Raw genomic sequence first — 16,083 nt, 5'->3', positions numbered from 1 at the left:
TACCCTCATGCTAAAGAAGATACAAAATATCCAACCTCTAGTAGGCAGTAATGGGTTATAGCAGTAGCTCTATAGGGATACCCAACATAGTTTGGACAAACCCAGCAGAAAAGCAACAAAAAAACAGTGTGATGAAATCACCATTAGACATCAGAGGTTCTATAGTTTCAGAGGTGTAAATTGCCTTGGCATTGCATGCTCCCTATATATGTATGTGCCCTCTGGGCACATATGTCCCTATATATGTCTCCTCCCCCCACTGGTGATAGGGCAACTTGTTGCAAAGTGTTACCTCATGGATATGTGAAGAATTTTTCTTGTCCCAATTAATGCCTGCTCCAAATACCATGTAATAGGTACTAACCCAATGAAAACAATGTTGAAAATCTATAAAACCAAATTTCACCCAGCACAGTAAGATATATCTTTATGGTGTCAGTAGAGTGAATTTCTGGTTGGCAGAAAACTGGGTTGCTTAGGGCATTGGGTGACATAACAATTATATCAGCCCTAAGACTATATACTAATGTTTTGGTTCTAAATGTTCTCCATTGAATTGAACACATCTGCTTCCCCTACTCCCACCAGAAAGGAAATCTCCTAAGAAGGGGCTTACCTATACCTCCTTCTCCTCCTCCCAACTCTTAAAATATCCCAAGTACATTCTTTACTCTCTCATCCTTTATTCCAGTTTTAACTGAAGAGGAGGCCCTCCTCCTTGTCAAAGCCAAGATCTCTATTTGATTTCTTGACCCCATCCCCTCCCCTCTCTTTCATTAGATTACTCACACAATAGTTCCCCCAAAAATTCTCACTCTACTTCCTATCTGCAGGTACTTTCTTCCTATAAACATGCCAAGGTCTCCTTCAAAAATTTTTTTAAAAAAAACCTTTATCTGACCTTGTTTTATCCCTCAAGCTATTGCCCTATATTTTTTCCTTCCATAGCCAAATTTCTTAAAAATGCTAGTGACATATTTACTTCTGCTTTCTATCCTCTAGTTCATTAGGAAACTTCTTGCCATCTGGTTTCTAACCTCATCATTCAAGGGCTTTAGTCAAAGTGACAAATCATCTCTAATTATCAAATACAATGGCCTTTTCTCAGTACTCATCCTTCTTGACCTCTCTGCAGTATTTTACAGTGCTGACCACCATCACTTGTGGGATATTCTCCACTCTCAGAGTTTTCATGATACTGAATCTCCTGGTTCTCTCTTATTTTCCTGACTATTCTTTGTACTTTCTGGTATTCATCATCCATGCCCTGTCCCTCTAACTGTGGAAATATTCCAAATGTCTGTCCTGAGCCCTCTTTTATGCACACATATTCTTTCTCATTAATCTCATCATCTCCCATAGTTCAATTATCTCTAGGCAGGTGATTCTCAGATATATCTGTTCCTAGCATTTCCTCTAGCTTCACTTGTGCATTATAAATTGTCTATCAGATATTTCTCTGGATGTCCTATAGATTCTTCAAACAAAACAGATTCGAAGAGAACCAATTACCTTTCCCCCAAAACCCACTCTTCTAAACTTCTCAACTGTGTCAAGTGCACAACTGTCCTTGCAACTTCAGTTAATCTCAATTCTCCATCTTCTCTCTCATCTCCATAATAAATGAGCTGTGAAGCTTGGTTGATTCCCCCCTCCACTACATCTTTCCAATCTGTCACCTTCTCTCACCACCACCAACCTTTCCACCATATTGTACAATGGCACTGCATTTGGTCACCCTGCCTCAAGCCTCTACCCTCCCCCGTTCATCTTCTATACCAATGATAAAACAGTTTTCCCAATGCACAGGTCCAACCACATCCCCCACTATACTCAATAAACTCCAATGGCTTCCTATTACCTCTAGCAAAACATACAAACTGTTAGGCATTGAAAGTCCTTCACGATCTGGTCCCGGCTATCCTTGGAAAGTTCATGATATATTACTTCTTCTGTATCACTCAACTTTCTAGCCAACTGGTCTACTTACTGTTCTTCATACCCAAAAACCCATCTCTCATCTCTGTACCTTTACACAGTCTATATACCATTCCTGGAATGAAGTCCTTCCTTAATCTTACTTTGTGTGATTCCCTCCTTCCTTCAGAGCTCATTTAAAATGGTAATTCCCACATAAAGCTTTACTTATCCTTAAACTACTAATGTGTCCCTCAATTTGAAATTGCCTCATAATTACTTTGCACTTAATCTGAATTCACGTAGCTAGATGTTGTTTCCCCCAATAGGGAGTAAACTCCTGGGGGCCGAAACTATTTTTTTTTAAATTTTTGTGTCTTCAGTCCCGAAGAAAGTATTTAGTATTTAGTATGCCTTGTCGATTCAAAGATCAATGTGATAAAGTTCCTGACTCAAATTATGTGAAAGAGTTGCACTAGACAAATCAGTTTGCCCCTTTATGTCATCAACATTTTCTCTTCTTAGAAATATGAAGCAGGGGACTAGAAGGGTCCTCAGAGAACCAGTCCTTTGAAGATGAGAACCCTAATGCCTAAAAGGATTGGTTCAGTGAATCATTCAGGGTCTGGTTGTTATAAAAAGAAGTCAAATAAACTTATCTACCTAGTTTCACTCTGTACAATAAGGGAGAAAACAATACAGTGCAGAAATCTGGGCCGGATTACTACCAGGTTTATTGCTTGCTTTTTTTCTGAATTCTTATGCTTTCCCATCTCAAGTAGCAGAAAGCCCTGCTCTTCAGTCAGCTTCCTAGACATGCCCTCAGTTTAAAATAAAGGACATTTAAAAATCCAGGGATCAGCTGCTAGAGCATTAGCATGGCAAAGATTAAGAGAGGCAATAATCAGAACTAGCTCAGTGTACATAAGGTGCTACGAAGTGACCCTCAGGCACAGACAGTCAGCAAGTATTTATTCAGGACCAGCTGCATAGCTATTGATTAGCAGGGTTAATCATCAGGGCTGACCTGGTTAATTTCACTGAGACAACAATTGTTCATGCCCCACTCTCTGTAGCCCATGGACATTTCTTACGATGAGATTTTTTTTATCACTCCAATGTCAAGTTCAGGCCAGGGCTGAGGAGGGTGCCCTTTATGAATCCAAAGGCAGTGAATCCTTCAGGACAGGGGAAGCCTGTTTTAAAAAAAAAGACTGCATTGTCAGCGGATCACAGAAGGTGGATCTTTATGGAGAGCCTACTTCAGGCATTAGCCCTAGAATTTTTAGGCTCTGGCCTGGACTTGCCCAACAGATGGTAAGCTAGTTGCTGGAAACTGCCCTGAAGCTGTTAAATAGGCTCTACGAATGCCTAGGATGGAAGAAACTCCAGAGATTGCAGGTTGGGCTGAATCATGAGTGCCCCAGAGTCCTCACTGCTCTGGTCATGAAAACACAGCCCTTGGACTAAATCTGGCATACGGCAGACACTCTAGGGAGGTATCATGGTGTAATGGAAAAAGCCTGGTTTTTACATTAGGAGACAAGTTCTAGCCTCCACTCTGCTACTTAATGCGTGACCTTTTAGCAAATTGTTTAATTTCTCTCTGAGCCTCTGTTTTGCAGCTCTAAAATGAGGATGATAATAATACCTGGTTGTCTATTCAGACATTTGTTAAACACCTACTGTGTTCAGATCATGTCAGTGAGAGAGAAAGAATTTACACAAAACACAGTATTTGCTTTCATGAAGCACATACCCTGCTAGGGAGACGTGAAACAAGATCAAATAACGATCATTCACAGTTATACATGATAAATGCATCAGGACAGTGGCCTCTAAAATTGGGGATAGGGGTTGGAGGGACATGGTCTCACCTCAGGGGCCATGGTTGATCCCAAAGGGGGTGTGATCAACCAGGTAGGAAGATAAGGAACATCCCACAAGGGATGTAACAGCTGAGAAATGGCCAATTATTGGGTTTATCTCCAACACAGACCTCTACCTTTATCTACCTTTATCCCTCAACACTCATTCTCTTCTCTCAGCTACGCAAGCTCCCAGGTTAGCCCTGTAAAGTCTGCTGCAGACCCCTTGAAGCAGCTATAACCTAAACTAACCATTACCCAGAGAAGCTGCACAAATGCTATTGGAACCCCATAAATATCATGACATTGGAGGACACTAGGTGGCAGAGTGGACAAAGCACTAGGCCTAGAGTCATGAAGAACTGAGTTCAAATCTGACCTCACACACTTACCATCTGTGCAAGCTTGAGCAAATCACTTATCTTCCACTTTCTCAGCTATAAAATGGGGATAATAACAGCCTCAGTTTTCTCATATGTAAAATGGGAATATTAATAGTACCTACCGCCTAGGGTTCTTGCGAGATCAAATAAGACAACGTTTACAATGCACTTAGCACAGTCCCGGCAAAAAGTAGGTGCTTAATAAATGCTTGTTTCTTTCCTTCCTTATCTTTCTACCCAAACCCACCCATTTTACAAACTTCCCCTTTACTATTAAGAGTACCAACAGCCTTGTATTCACGTTTTTTTTTTTTCAATCTGTATCATCTTCAGCTTCTTCCTTTCTCTCTCTCACCCCATCAACATACGGAATCAGTTGCCACATCTTTTTAATTCTACCTCCACATTTCTTACACCTGCCCCCTTCTCCGTTTTACCCAGCTCAGGCCCTCATCGCCTCTTGCTGGCTATTAGAATAATCTTCTAAGTGGTCTCCCTGCTTCAAGTCTCTTCCCATTCTAATATATACTCTACACAGCTCCCAATGGGATTTTCCAAAAATGCAGATCTGAGCATGTCACTCCTACTCAGTAAACTCCAGTGACTCCATAGTGACTCTAGGATTAAGTCTTATCAGTACTTAGCATGGTGCCTGGCATGGATTATTGTTGTTCAGTCGTTTCAGTCATGTCTGACTCTTCGTCACCCCATTTAGGATTTTCTTGGCAAAGACACTGGAATGGTTTGCCATTTCCTTCTCCAGCTCATTTTACAGTTGAGGAATTGAGGCAAACAGGGTTAAGTGACTTGCCCAGGGTCACACAACTGGTAAAGTCCGATGCTGGATTTGATGAGTCTTCCTGACTCTAGACCTGGCACGCTATCCACTGTACCACTCAGCTGCCTTGGCATATATTAGGTGTGTAACAAATGCTAGTTGACTTTATTTATCTATGATACCGGAAGGTTAAGTGTCTTGCCAGTATTCATCAGAAGCGCAGATATCTGCCCTTTATCCACCATACTACACTGCTTCTCTACTTTGTATGTAGTAGGTACTTAACAAATGTTTGTTGAATTAAATTAGAAAAATACCAACTATTATGCCATGGTAATGCCAGGCCACTTAGAAGTAGAGATGGGAAGGAACCATGGAATGGAATTCTTGTGCCTAAAGACTCTATACTTCATATAATCAATCAACAAATATTTATTAAATACCTAGTGTATGCCAGGCATAGTGCTGGGGATACAAAGACAAAAAAAAAGATAATAATCAATACATAGATAGACAAAGATAAATAAATAATCAAATAAATGAATGGAGGGAGGAAGGGAAAGAGGAAGGAAGGAAGGGAAGAAAGAAAGGAGGGAGGGAATGGCACAGGGAGGGTGAAAGGGCCCCTGCCTTTACAGAACTAATATGCTATTAGAAGAAGTAAGATGTACACATAATTCGTGTATATATACAATAAACATAAGGCTTGGGGGTGGGAGATCATAGAAGCTGAGGAGAACAGGAGAGGCTTCATGTAGAAGGTGTTACCTGAACCAAGCTGGAAAGGAAGTTAGGAATTCTGAGAGGCAAAGGTGAAGAGGGAGTACATTCCAGGCACAGAGGACATCCTGTGTAAATGCATAGGCCTCTGTTGTCTCAGTGTGTGGAGATTGGGGGCCATCAATGTGTTTTCTGAGTCAATTTCTTTTTAAGCTCCTCAAATGTCACAATGATTGTCATTCTTCAGCACTGCCCTCAATGTCAGTGGCATAGTAGGGAAAAAGCTTGAAGTAAAACTAATTTACATTGACATTTACTGGACATTTTCAAGGTAACTTTCAGGCCCACTGAGGCTTTCTTGCATTTGGGGAATGAGGAGAGAGATAAGAGACGAGAGAGGGATGGGAAAAGCTTCAAATCACCAACAGGCTTTGTTGTACTCTCTAGCACAGAGACATCAACAAAGGAATTGCCCATAAAACTTCAAGCCATGTCTTCCTCCTTCCCCTTCATTTTCAATGATAAATTCCTTCCATCTGTTGTCTGTTCCTGCCTTTAAGCCTCCTCTCCAGAGGTAACCAACTATGACAGAGTTAAGACATGTTCTGGATGCCGTCACAAGGAAGACTCGTATCCATGGCAGCTTTCATTTCTGCAGCACATCAGAGAGGCCTTCCAAGCCTTGCTAACTACCTGACAATGGCCACCAAGGCCTATGAGGCTCCGGGGAGCAGAAGCAGTGGATATCTTCTCAAGTAGACACTATCACACACACCACCACCACCCCCAACTCTTTAGGGTGAGGTTCTCTACAAGATCACATGTCAATGTGAAAGAGAAATTAACTTCTTGACCCAATATCACTTTGTAGGAGTACCTAGCCCACACTTGCCTCAGAGCCAGTTCCCCAAGACAGAATTTATCATAGGAACTGGGAAAAATGTGCGGCCACAGTGAGGGTGGATGTGGGAAGAAAGATTGTCCCTGGTCAGCATCATTGTTCCTTTTCACAGACCTAACTAAAAACTTTTGACGTGTGTGTATAACTGGGTCTTCTTGCCAGTTGACCAGAAGTTGGAGCTAGAGTTGTTTAGCCTGGAGAAGAGTAGATTTAGATGGGACACAGTCACTGTCTTCAAGCATTAGGAAGGTTGTTATGAGGGATTAGACTTGTTCTAATCCCCACAGAGGTCAGATCTGGGATCCATGTGTAGGAAGTTGCAAAGAAACAAATTTAGAATTGATGTCACGAAAAAATCTTTTCAATCAGAGCTATTCAAAATGGTATGGGCTACTTCAGGGGGTAGGGTGCAACTATGGCTCTGACTCTGCGTGTCTTTCTACTGTACCACACAGAGTAAGGGTCCAGAGTGTGCCCCCAAAATCGAATCCAAGACTAGGAAGGGTTAGTGCTAATTTTGTTGTTTTTTGTTGCTGAGAAGGTCCATATACCAGCCTGTGTATGGGTTGGGAGTGGGGGACGTCCTTCCTACCCCACCCCAGGGTTAAAGTTATCCTTTAAAAAAGGCCTCAGGATCACCAGACCTGGAGAGTGAAGCAACAAAGCAGAAAAGGGACCAGACAGGTGCCGTGGCTGGGGCTGAGTCAGGAAACTTGTCCCTTGAAGCCAATATATTAACTTCTTATTAGTTCCAGCTCTGCCATGGAGGTATCTCAAATTCCCTAAGCTAGAAGCCATCTCTCAGACAGCATTTTGCCTGGGCTGCTCACTTGAGCTTAGCACTCTCTGTCCACCCTGCTAAAGACCTTAGCTTTAAAAGGCCATCTGGGGCCATCTCCAGTCATCTTGATGTGTATCTGGCCACTGGACCCAGATGGCTCCAGAGGAGAGAGTGAGGCTGGTGACTTTGCACAACCTCCCTCACTTAAATCCAATTCACTTGCAAGTCATGGCATCGCCTCCATGATGTCACAGTCCTCTTTGAGAACGAAGGACAAACAACAACAACAATGTCTATATCCACCTCTTTTGCCTCATTCAATGGTAGTCACCAAGAGCAAGGACCATGTCTTAGATTAGCTTTGCATGCATAGAATACTAACACAGTGCCTTGGCTATAATAGTATTACTTAATAAGTATTCATTAGGATGAATAAAGGCTTATTTTTATCATGTATTCCTATTAATGGCCCATTTTAATGATCACTTCAATTTGTCTGTGGGCTCCTCAAGAATTCAGGACATCTAATATCACCTAGCTATCTTAAGACCTAGGTATGTACCCACCCTTGCAGTAGGTGCTTGGTGAACAGTATTTTGCCAAGACAATAATTAGGCATTGGCCCAGTAATTTGGGTGCTGCCTCCCTTTCTCATTATCATAGACATTGACTAAACTCAATTCAATACACTGCGCAGTGTGATAGAGGTACCAGAGATGTGATATAGTCCTAGTACTCAAACATTCAAAGTCTGGTTTAGGGTACTGAGAGTCTAATTTGGGGAGACAGACCTAACTCATAAAAAAATGGAATCAAACTACAAGGCAGTGCAGGAGGCTATGTGATAAATATGAGGAGCAGGATGGGAGAGCAGAAGGAGCCCTGAATTGGGGGTCAGAGGGGCTGGTTTTCAATCCCACATCTGTTTCTTACAAGCTATGTGACCTTAGGGAAGTCACTTGCCTTGGCCTCATCTGTACAGTGAGGGGAATAAGAATAAATAGCCTCTGAGATCCCTTGTGACTCTAAATGTTATGAAACTTTCTTAGTACTGTAAGAGTTTAGAGGATGGAATAATTGTCAAGGCTACTTAACCTTGTGGAAGAGATATGAATGGCAAGATCTAGAGAACAGAGATTAAGGGGATCCTTTTGCATTTTGTAGCTAGAAAGAAGAATCCTCTACCAATAGCCTGACTTCATGGGAAGTCTGATCTCCTTGGTGAGAGCATCCACCTGTCAGTGTATCCTTGCTGACTGACTCTCCTCCCCTCCCCTGATTTGGCCTCAGAGGCCTTGCAGGTGCCATACTGTCCTTTATTTCTGTCCTACAATCTCCCTGCACCCACCCCTGTCTAAATCTCATCTGCACAATTCGAGGATTGGCCTCAATGAACTCTAATTTCCCTTGCAATTCTAGATGTTATGACACTCTCCATATAAGCTTCTTACACTTCATTCCTCCCCAAACTCTATCCTTGGCCTAGTTGCCCTTCCTCCCACGTGATACTCCCTCTCCCTTTGCACTATAGGCCCCCATGGATGCTCTGTCTCCTCACATCTACCTCTTACCTTTCCTGTCTTTCCTCAAGACAGCTCAAATCCCAACTTTTTCAGGAGCCTTTTTCAGTCCCTTCCCCATCTTTGAGGGCCTTTTCTCTGGGACTACCTTCTATCTACTTTGTGTATATCTTGTATATATGTATAGTTATTTACATGTTGTCTCTCCCATTAGAATGTAAGATCCTTGAGGGCAGGGACTCTGTTTTTTTTTTTTTCACTTTTCTCTGTTCCCCCAGCACTTAAAACAGTGTCTAACACATAATAAGCTTTAACAAAGGGTTCATTTTTTTCCTTAATAGTATTTTTCTCCAATTACATGTAAAGATAGTTTCCAACATTCATTTTGTAAAATTTTGAGCTCCAAATTTTTCTCCCTCCCTCCCCTCTTCCCCCCTCCCCAATACAAAAGCAATGCAATACAGGCTATATATGTACAATCATTTCAGAAAGGTTTATTGACCAACTGACTCACTGACTGGCTGCTGGTTCCGTTTCTGTTCATGAGAAATTAGCCTAGATGTGTCCTTTGAGGCAGAGTATGACCACTAACTGTCTCATCATGAGGATTTTACTCATATTCTTACTAAAAGTATGTTGATAACTCAGGTGTTATTGAATAGAAATGATAAATTTTTAAAATATATATATATATACGCATATATACACATATATATACATATATATATATACATACATATATATATCTTACATTTCTCTTGCAAAGCCATCAAGAAAACCTGCTTTCTCATTTCTATGTGATTTATGTTCAACCCTCTCCAGTTTGTTCCACAATGGACTGGAGTTTGATGATTTGAGGAGTGAATTAATCAGGCATTCTAGGTCAGGCCATTACTTTGGACAAGTCTCTTCCTTTCTCTGGGCCTTGGTTTCCTTGTCCACAATATGAAGATCTAAGGCCCTGGCAAAAGGCATAAGAGTCAGCTGTAGCTGGCAGAAAGCAGAGCTCTACAAATGAGAGATGGTGATGACAAGGAGGTATAGAAAAAAGAGTACTGAGTTTGGTTTAAGTCCCAGCTCTACTTCTTAGATGTATGTCCTTGAGCAAGTCCCTAGTCTGTTTCTCTATCTGTCAAATCAGGATAATAACACGTATGCCACTTCCCTTCCAGCATGTTATAAGGCTCAAATAGACAACATGTGTAAAGGTCTTTGGAAGCCTCAAAGCTCTGTATGACTATAAGCTATTATTAACCTCAAGACACTACATCACTGTTAAGTAGTCAGCAGGTATTGAGTTACTGTAGCTGAGTTGTGACTCCTGTATTTCATTTTTATGAATGCTGAAGGATGTGTGGGGTCTGCAAATGATGCACAACATAAAAGGGTATTCCCTAGAGAGTGTCAGAGTGAAGAAAGAGAGAGTATAGTTCATCCTTTTCTGAATTAAGCTGCCTGTTGGAAAATTCATAAACCATCTATATATGAGAAAACTTTCTTCATGCTCCCTCAGGCCTGTCAATAAATAGCTAGAGTTTTCTTGTCTTGAGCTACATTGGAGATTTTGCATTCTCGACATTTGAATCCATGGTTTTTGAATATTGCCTGCCCAGCCTAGATGGTTGAATTTTCAGTCTTCCATGGGTTACCTGATGTTGAGAAGACAGCGGAAGCTGCAAGTCAGGGAATATCTCAGTGTCTAGAGAATTAAAACTGAAGCTCACCAGAACAATGGAGAAGGGAATGGTTTATGAGAGTCACAGAAACAAATTATCAGTGAAGGATAGTTCAGAACAAAAAGCATAAAGGCCTTCATAATGTAAAACCAGAAGATAAAAAAGTGGGCTAGCCATATAGCTAGAGCAAGGGATGACCAATGGATGGCCCACTTGCTCCACTGGCAGCCACTCAAGGTCAACAGGAGAGAGCTCCTAACACAGTAATCAGACTCTATGGAGAAGATTTACGAAAGGATGTGCACAAGAGTTATACAGGATGGGCAGGCAAAATTGATTGCAATATCCATCACCAGAGAGAATTCTCATATTGAAGAGATCACAGATCTATGGAAGTATCAAATCAGAGTAATAGGAGACTGCAGAGGGCAGGAATATCCATTGGAATGATATAGCCTGCCAGAGGACCGTGTCAAGCCAAGAGCTTTGAAGCATTCTCCTTTTCACTGGACTCAAATGACTTCAATTATCATCTCTACACATGACTCCCAAGTCTATACATCTGATCTCAGTCTTCCTCTTGAACCTTAGTTCCCCATTACCTACCACTTCTTGTATATCTCCATTCAAATGGCCCATAGACATTTCAAACTCAACATGTCCAAAATATAACTCATTATATTATAAAACTCATCCATCCTCCAAACTTCTCCATTTCTGTTTATGGAACCACCATCCTTCCAATTGCCCAGGTTTCACCACTTCAAAATTATCCTTGACTTTCTCCCTCTACCCTTATCAAATTGATTATTGAGTCTAATCAATCCTACCTCCTCCACACTGCTTGCATCCATTCCTTTCTCTCCATTCACACAGACTCTCTCCTCTAATTCAGATATCACCACCTTTCACTGAACTTTTACCATAGCCTCCTGGTCAGTTTCCTGGATCTAGTCATTCCCCCTCTCCAATCTATCCTACATACAGCTGATAAATTGAAATTCCTGAAACTTAGATCTTACCATGTCACCTCCTTCCTCAAAAATCTTCAATGGCTCCCAGTTACTTCTAGGATGAAATTCAAAACCCTGGCATTGAAAACAATTTGGTTCCCACCTATTTTTTTGTCTCATGTCACTCCCCTTTGTATGCTCTGTTCCATTCAAACTGCCCTGCTCGTTACACGGTATATCATCTCCCACCTCCATGACTTCTCACAAGTGTTCTTCTGTGTCTAAATATGCTCTCTCCTCACTTCTGCTATACAGAATCCCTAGTTTCTTGCTATGGCTCAGGTCCAATCACCAGCATGACATCTTTCCTGTTCCCTTGGTTATCAGCTCTCTCTCCCAAATAAAATTATTTTGTCCTTCTTGATATACACCTTCCATTTGCTTACTTATGTACATGCTCTATGCCCTCTCCCTCCCCAGCACAATGGAAGTGTCTTGAAGATCAGAGCTTATTTTTGTGTTTGGATTGCCAGCACTTAGGATGGTGCCTTATTCCTAGCAGTCTATTAATAAATGTTTGTTGTTTTCTCAAATTGACATTAGACACAGGAAGTCAGAGATTCAGCATGGTATAGTGGAAAGGGAGCAGGTAGTTGGTACAGTGAGTGAGGAAAACTCATCTGTGAGTTCAAATCTGGCCTCAGACATTTCCCAGCTATGTCACTTAACACCCTCAGCAAGTCACTTAACACCCTACTTGCCTCAGTTTCTCATCTGTAAAATGAACTGGAAAAGAAAATGGCAAACCACTCCAGTAAATGGCTGAAATGATGGAAAAATTACTGAACTGGACTGAAAAGTGGAACAGACACTGAACTAGGGATTAGGAAACCTGCTTTCTTGGCTAGGCTCTGCCACTAGCTACTTATATGACCTTGGTCAAGTCCCCAGAGTTCTCTGGGCCTGAGTTTCTCATCTTAGAAAATAATTGGGCTAAGGCAAAAGATGAATATTTAAACTCCTTTGTAGTTCAAAAATTCCTACCAGAATGTAAAAAACCCAAGTGCAGCTACACAAAACAAAGCTGAAAGTGATCTTATTTACAAGTAGTAGATGAGATTTACTCTGGTTAGTTAGAATAGTGTGAGGGAATTAATAAAAATGGATGAACTCAAATATCAATGGGACAGAGGTCCAGCACAAAATGTCACACGTTTAAGGGGATTAAAAAAGGCTATAGAAATAGATGACCAGGGTTCTACACATAATAGCTGCTCAGTGGGCATTATTACTGATTTGACTAGCTAAGTTTTCTGAATACATCTTGATCCTTGGAAGTTGTATTTATAATTGAGTGGTTTGTCTTTTCCTTCTCCCACTCATTTTGCAGATGAGGAAACAGAGGCGAAGAAGATTAAGTGATTTGCCTAGGGTCACAAGGCTAGTAAGTGTCTCAGGCCAGATTTGAACTCAGGAAGATGAGTTTTTCTGACTTCAGGGCTGACACTCTATCCACTGTGCCACCTAGCTGCCCTACTAGGTACTGTGCAGATATTTTTTTTAAATGAAAGTAAAAAAAATGATCCCACCTTTCCAAGAACTGACCATCTAGTTGATGAGATTATATGTGTATGAATGTGTGTGTGTGTACACACATTTAAGAAATAGTTAAGTAACAATAGAAGTAGCTGATGATTAAGTCAAAGTGTGAGTGGTAAAGATTAATGTTATATGAATTCAGAGGAAGGAGAAATAACTTCATGCTGTATTAGATGAGGAAAAAGAGATATGAGCTGGGCCTTAAGGGAGGGGTATGATTTGGTTGGGTAGACCAGGCAGGAGAGGCCTTTCAGTATGAACAAAGAAAACTTGTAAGCTTGACATATTCAAATAGCTAGAAGACCTAGCTAGAGCAAAGGGTTTATTCCAGGAAATAATGAGTTATCTCATTAGAAAGGTGGGAGACTTTGGGTAGTTAGCTTCCTCTCTGTAAACCAAAAGCCTTACCCACCTCCATCTTCCTTCAGGGGGAACTAGGATCTTTCGAGCCAACGCCATCAACTTGTGCTGTATTTTCTTCTAATATTTCTAGTACCTTCTTGAGGCACCTTGGTGCTTCAAGACAATATGCATGGTCAGATGCTCATTACTATGGGCCATGAAGGGTGAAGAAATACCAAAAGAAAAGGAACAAAAGTGTTCCTCTCCTCTTAGAGCTTCCTGATCAGCCCTTTTGCTCACCAGGAAGAATTGAGCATGAAAATGAGTAACAGTGAAGCTGACAAAAGGTCAACTGGCCCTGAGGCATGTTGGCTAGGGTGGTCTCACTTTGTAAAATGATGACAATTCCCCTAAGCAGCAGCGGTGGTAGCAAAAGTAGTATGAGAAGCAGATAAGAGCATCAGTGCAGTAGAGAAATAGTAAATAGCAGCTTTGAAGAACAGCATCAGTAGATGACAGTTACAGCAACACATAGTTTCAGGACCACACCAAGGAACAGCAGCAATTCAACAGCAAAGATGAGACAGTCCATTGTTGAAAAAAGCACACAACACTGACATTCCTCCCCTCCTCATAGTGCAATTTTTCCAGGGTTTTATTCTCTTCTCCATTGTCACATGAGTGTGTGCTCATTTGTGCATAGAGGCTGAGGATGATCTTATTATGTGATTTTTGCACGTTTATTTTGCTATCCTCCTTGAATTTAACACATTTTTTTTAAATTTATTCCTGCTCTGTTTATAGGTCAGGCCCTCACTGGGGCTTAAACCATCTTCAACATTGAAACCAAGTGGCCTGTGATGCCAGAGTTGAATGGAATACCCATAAATTATCTTACAAGCCTTTTGACAACCCCTCTGTTATTTGATTAAAGGCACTAGTGAAGGATTGGCAACTCCTGCTTCTTTTCTCCCTGTCCTTCTTTCCTCTTGTCCTCTCAGAGGCCTTTCATGACATCCTGCCAAACATGTTACTGCAAGTTTCCATGGGTCCCTAGGAATTTGATATCATTGAAGTTGAAGTCAAAAGTTCCCTAACTAAATCGACTCAAGTATTTTCAACCCTTTTTTACCCTCATTCAATAAGAACCTGAATCATTGGTACTATAAGGAACAAAACCTGAGATACTACTAAACCTCCTGTGGAATAATCACTAGACATGTAATAAGCAATCAGAGATTAGAGAAAGACACAGAGCACTTATCTGCATGGTTGTCCTAACTCTCAAGCATTTTCTCATGTTCTTGGAAATTGCCTATTAACTGAGCCGAGGGATCCCTAAGGGATACATGGGAGGACTCAACTATGATGTCAAGGAAGAAACTCAAATCAGGTCCTCTCTTTTGAAAAGATTAGAAATTCAGTTTGAGTATGGTCTTTTTGTACTTTTAAAGTGGACAGTATTTTATGGGTAATGATTGCTGAAATGGTTAACTATGTGCTTTTTCATGGTCAAAAAATTATAAGAAAATTTGGTTGAAGGGACAAGTATCTCAAGGCAGTATCTTGGACTGACAGTTTGAAATAAAGTAAAAATTTTTGCCAAGAGGTAATATCTTTAAAATCTTCTGCCTTTTCTCCTTCAACACTAGGTCTTTTACTGGGGCTCTTGTTAAGCTCTTCATGTCTTTACCAACACAACTACATTTACTGTTGAAGTCCAAATAACTTTCCTCTTCCTCAGAACTGCCCATCCAGCTTCAGTGCTGAGCAAAAAGCAGAATTTGAAACAAATACAAGTAGTAAGCTATCATTATATCAATTCCATTCAAGATAATTCAGCCACCTACTACGTATTTGGCATTATGTTAGGTGTGCAGGAGGATACAGGCTAGGTAACAATATCCTTGCCCTAAAAGAAGCTCTTTCTTCTATCATGTGGCTACAAGAATATTTCCTGCATAAGCTATTTTCCCATCTCAGATAAAGAGCAAGTCCCTCACACCGCAAGCTCCTCCTTTATACTATGAGTTCCTTAAGAGCAGAGACTAGGTTTTTTTGCCTTTCTGTATTCCCTCAGCACTTATCATGGTATCTAGTATATAATAGACCCTTTAAAAAAGCTTACCAACTGGTTGACAACTTCTCAAGCAGTAAATATTTAGAGAACTATTGTAGTGTCCAAGGGTCTGTGAGAGAAACTAGACAATAAAAATGGAAATTTCTCTCTATTTGGGTTTCTTGACAATGACATTTTGGAGAGTATTTTTTTTTCATTGAAAACCTATCTGTCATGACGACCACCATTCTCATCATCAGCATCAGCACTGAAATCATCATTCATCATCATAATGATCAAATAGTAGTCAATAATTGCCCCCAATGTGATTGATGTTGTGCTACATACTTGTCAGAAAAATTAAATAGATACAGGCCACACCCTTTTAATAGTTTATGATGCCTAACAGACAATAGAAATATTACACATATCAGCAGACAAATGGCATACGTGGTTTAGAAAAGGGACTGGTCAATAACAGACCGGGAACTAAACAAATCTAGAAAAGGTAAGCATTGGTAGGACCATAGGCTCATAGATTTTGAGTAGGAAGGGGAAGTTGAGGGTATTGAGTCCAATCCCCTCA

At 40.9% G+C, this 16,083-nt stretch overlaps 1 protein-coding gene across 1 annotated transcript in view; it reads right to left on the bottom strand.

The window, feature by feature from the left end:
* Positions 1-16,083, bottom strand: part of SH2D4B (SH2 domain containing 4B) — a 207,532-nt gene that overhangs the window by 80,373 nt on the left and 111,076 nt on the right. The gene's annotated exons all lie outside the window — the stretch shown is intronic.

The sequence above is a fragment of the Phascolarctos cinereus genome, unplaced genomic scaffold, assembly GCF_003287225.1.
Source record: "Phascolarctos cinereus isolate Bilbo 61053 unplaced genomic scaffold, phaCin_HiC Scaffold_3;HRSCAF=262, whole genome shotgun sequence".
In the NCBI taxonomy this organism is placed as follows: Eukaryota; Metazoa; Chordata; class Mammalia; order Diprotodontia; family Phascolarctidae; genus Phascolarctos; species Phascolarctos cinereus.
Note: the sequence above shows the minus strand (reverse complement) of the source record. Positions and strands in the feature narration are given on the sequence as shown.